Raw genomic sequence first — 4,801 nt, forward strand, 5'->3', positions numbered from 1 at the left:
CACAATAACCCTGAAAGCGTTCGGTGTGGGGCGGCGGCGGGGTGAAGTGGACTGCGGTAATTCAAAATGGTTCAAATGGCTCTGAGCACTATGGGACTCAACATCTGAGGTCATCAGTCCCCTAGAACTTAGAACTACTTAAACCTAACTAACCTAAGGACATCACATATATCCATGACCGAGGCCCCCGGTTAACATACAATACATTACAAAACAATACCTTCATTCATCCACATTTTTGCCGTATTTGCATCAATTTCACGTATTTTCCACCAATTTTCATAATTTTACAAGGTTTTTCCTTAATTTAATCGCATTTCACCTAATTACTCGTATTCAAAACCCCCACTATCAATGACTTGTAATATCAAAAAAAATGTCTCACCCGGTCGATCTCGTGACGCAGTCAACCAGTGACATTGCCACACGATTCTCAGTTTCTGTATCATTGCTAAACAACCCCCCCCCCCCCCTCCACTACTTTGCGAGGGCTACATACACATGGACATATTGCGAATCCTGTTACACTGCTTACACCACATAATGCAAATACTGTTTCGTAATGTAGGAAATAGCCATTAGCATAGACGAGCTGCCAAAACTACGTTCCTTAGCCGAAACATTTTATAAATCTCACAACATTTTATTACAATTAGCTATTTTTCCCTGTGTGGATGCGAGTCACAAAGAATTCTCGCATTAATAGACCCTGACCAAAATTCTACCGGTTTCTCTAGACATCTTGTAACTGTTCCTCTGTCTTTAACCAACCATTCCTGCAATATTGTCTCAGACTTAATTTGTAACTAACAAGAAGTAGCAGCACACTATACCCACTATCGACGTTACATTAAGGAACAGAATGGGCTCAGTTCCACGTAACCAATTCACTTCACTATTTTGCTTTCGGAAACAGCTTCATACGTGTTCCAAACTTGTACAATGGACCGACACTTGTGATATAGCCCATTATTCTCATTCCAATACCGTAACTACCGTCCCACGAAGACTACTCTGTACCAATCTTACGTCACTCATCCAATTACACACGATCTCTCTAGATGCATGCATGCTAAGGCAGTTAGCACCCCTCATAGGTGTATAGTACATACGATACATTTGAGAGTGTTGTGGTGATGTAAGATACGATTAAGAAGAAGAAGAAATGTATGGTTTATGCATGATGGAGCAGTAGACAGAAGGACTTTGAAACATTTTACGTAAATCACTTGTGCTATCAATTCTGTAGTATTGTTTCAGTGTTTGGATTTCATACCACAAAGCTATTGGAAAGACAGAAATGATTGTAGAACATAAACATGCACCCTATCACTACATGATTCTGTACTTAAACATGTAATCATTTTACAGCAGTATGGTTTCCGATATGTTAGTCACATGGAACGCAACGCTGTTAATAAACCCAATGCAGAAATGAAATATGTTTCTAACACCTGACATACATTCACCCCGAAAGTTATCTACTCCACTCACAGTGGTGAGAAACTTTAAGTTGATAGAACTACTACTTTCTATACCAAAGGATTATGGATCGCAAGTTATGCTATGCTCACATCACTCCTATAACATGATCGACAGCGTCGTAAAATGCATGAAATAATGACACCTTATGAGGAAATATAGAATGCATAGCAGCACTGTTTCACATGTAAAATTACGTGCCACAGCACTACCTCCATGAACAGAATACCGTCTCTTCCCCAGATAACATCTGTCAAGCAATTGTGTACACAGGGATTGCAGTGTCTCATAAATCACTGTCACTGATTTCGAATCACTGCAATTATGAAACTGAAGAATCGGTTTCCATCCAAGAAGTGGCAGGGAAAAGGAGTATGTTTCCACACATCTTCGTTTGTCTAGAGTATGGTGCCGAAATAGGTTTTCCATCCATTTACTGGACATGATTCATCACGAATGTGCTGGAAGTCCTCTGCTGACAGTGGCGTGGAGAGGCTTACTGTTAACAACTGCACGTAGATACCACTCTAAGTCATATGTAGAACATGCAATTGTACACTCCTGGAAATTGAAATAAGAACACCGTGAATTCATTGTCCCAGGAAGGGGAAACTTTATTGACACATTCCTGGGGTCAGATACATCACATGATCACACTGACAGAACCACAGGCACATAGACACAGGCAACAGAACATGCACAATGTCGGCACTAGTACAGTGTATATCCACCTTTCGCAGCAATGCAGGCTGCTATTCTCCCATGGAGACGATCGTAGAGATGCTGGATGTAGTCCTGTGGAACGGCTTGCCATGCCATTTCCACCTGGCGCCTCAGTTGGACCAGCGTTCGTGCTGGACGTGCACACCGCGTGAGACGACGCTTCATCCAGTCCCAAACATGCTCAATGGGGGACAGATCCGGAGATCTTGCTGGCCAGGGTGGTTGACTTACACCTTCTAGAGCACGTTGGGTGGCACGGGATACATGCGGACGTGCATTGTCCTGTTGGAACAGCAAGTTCCCTTGCCGGTCTAGGAATGGTAGAACGATGGGTTCGATGACGGTTTGGATGTACCGTGCACTATTCAGTGTCCCCTCGACCATCACCAGTGGTGTACGGCCAGTGTAGGAGATCGCTCCCCAGACCATGATGCCGGGTGTTGGCCCTGTGTGCCTCGGTCGTATGCAGTCCTGATTGTGGCGCTCACCTGCACGGCGCCAAACACGCATACGACCATCATTGGCACCAAGGCAGAAGCGACTCTCATCGCTGAAGACGACACGTCTTCATTCGTCCCTCCATTCACGCCTGTCGCGACACCACTGGAGGCGGGCTGCACGATGTTGGGGCGTGAGCGGAAGACGGCCTAACGGTGTGCGGGACCGTAGCCCAGCTTCATGGAGACGGTTGCGAATGGTCCTCGCCGATACCCCAGGAGCAACAGTGTACCTAATTTGCTGGGAAGTGGCGGTGCGGTCCCCTACAGCACTGCGTAGGATCCTACGGTCTTGGCGTGCATCCGTGCGTCGCTGCGGTCCGGTCCCAGGTCGACGGGCACGTGCGCCTTCCGCCGACCACTGGCGACAACATCGATGTACTGTGGAGACCTCACGCCCCACGTGTTGAGCAATTCGGCGGTACGTCCACCCGGCCTCCCGCATGCCCACTATACGCCCTCGCTCAAAGTCCGTCAACTGCACGTACGGTTCACGTCCACGCTGTCGCGGCATGCTACCAGTGTTAAAGACTGCGATGGAGCTCCGTATGCCACGGCAAACTGGCTGACACTGACGGCGGCGGTGCACAAATGCTGCGCAGCTAGCGCCATTCGACGGCCAACACCGCGGTTCCTGGTGTGTCCGCTGTGCCGTGCGTGTGATCATTGCTTGTACAGCCCTCTCGCAGTGTCCGGAGCAAGTATGGTGGGTCTGACACACCGGTGTCAGTGTGTTCTTTTTTCCATTTCCAGGAGTGTATATGACTTGCACACAGGTTACACCACACAAATGATACAGCCCAAGAGAACAATGGAAACAACAGTTAAATGTGTGATAAATGTTCCGCTGTAACACCTCCCTCTCTCTAGAAGGCATCATTATCCTACCATTATATCACACCTCACTACAACCCCTCTCAACCGAATTACTCCACCTACTTTCTATCATCCTTTACCACCGATCCATCTTCAGACACTGCCCTGGACATATATCAAGTGGATTCTCCTTTGAACTCTATTACAGCCACGAAGCATTATTGATCGTCCTCAAATCCATATCCTGGCTATAACACATGGTGGCTCCACTTTCGAACACTATCCCGACTGTGACACATAGTGGATCATCTTCTGAACCCTGTCATCGGCATAACGTGTGGTGGATCCACTGTCAGACCCTATCCCTGACGTAATGCATCGTGGATCCACCTATAAGCTCTACCCTGATCCTATTTTGAACGTATTGTGTGCCACAGCCCCCCCCCCCCCCCACATGTAATTGACACACGCACACACACTTATATAGAAAAATAGATATGTTGCGCTAGGTGTCGGCAACAGTACTACATTTAAAAGCAATTACAGAATATGTGGCAAGAACTGATGTCATGTTCACATGAGCAAAAATGACAGAAAATAGGTAAAATCACGAAAATTGGCGGAAAACGTGTATAAACTGAGGGAAAATACGTTAAAATGCAGGGAATCTTAGGGAGAATGAGGGGGTATTTATATGTCTGCCTAAAAAACTAAACTCCGTCAGAACAGGCCTTGGAAGGCCCAACGGTACCGTCCGGCCGCCTTGTCATCCTCAGATGACAGGTGTCACTGAACGCAGATACGGAGAGGCACAAGGTCAGCACACTGCTCTCGCAGCCATATGTCAGTCTACGAGACCGGAGCCGCTAATTCTCAGTCAAGTAGCTCCTCAGTTGACCTCACAAGGGCTGAATGCACCCCGCTTGCCAACAGCGCTCGGTAGACCAGATGGTCACCCATACAAGTGCTAGCCCAGCCCAACAGTAATTAACTTCGGTGATCTCATGGGAACCGATGTTACCACTGCGGCAAGGCCGTTGGCCTAAATGTCTGCCTGGTGCAAGAAAATTCTGTTACATGGGAACGGGTAGGTGACAGCAAGAGAAATATGAGAGAAGGTTGACATGGAAGCACTGGGAACCAAGGAAACAGTCATTTTTCGTTGACAGCGAAAAGACAGCTGGAATAGAATGTTTAACAAGGATGACCACCAAATGTAGAATAATAAATTTATATATGTCAGAAGATAAGCCCAGGTGTGACCCCAAAGTTATCAGCAAACA

General features: G+C 46.8%; 1 pseudogene; it reads right to left on the reverse strand.

Annotated features, from left to right (window-relative positions):
* Positions 1 to 4,442: 4,442 nt before the first annotated feature.
* LOC126093115 (5S ribosomal RNA) lies at positions 4,443 to 4,560 on the reverse strand (annotated as a pseudogene).
* Between the last annotated feature and the right edge of the window lie 241 nt (positions 4,561 to 4,801).

This window comes from Schistocerca cancellata, chromosome 7 (genome assembly GCF_023864275.1).
Source record: "Schistocerca cancellata isolate TAMUIC-IGC-003103 chromosome 7, iqSchCanc2.1, whole genome shotgun sequence".
Taxonomy (NCBI): domain Eukaryota; kingdom Metazoa; phylum Arthropoda; class Insecta; order Orthoptera; family Acrididae; genus Schistocerca; species Schistocerca cancellata.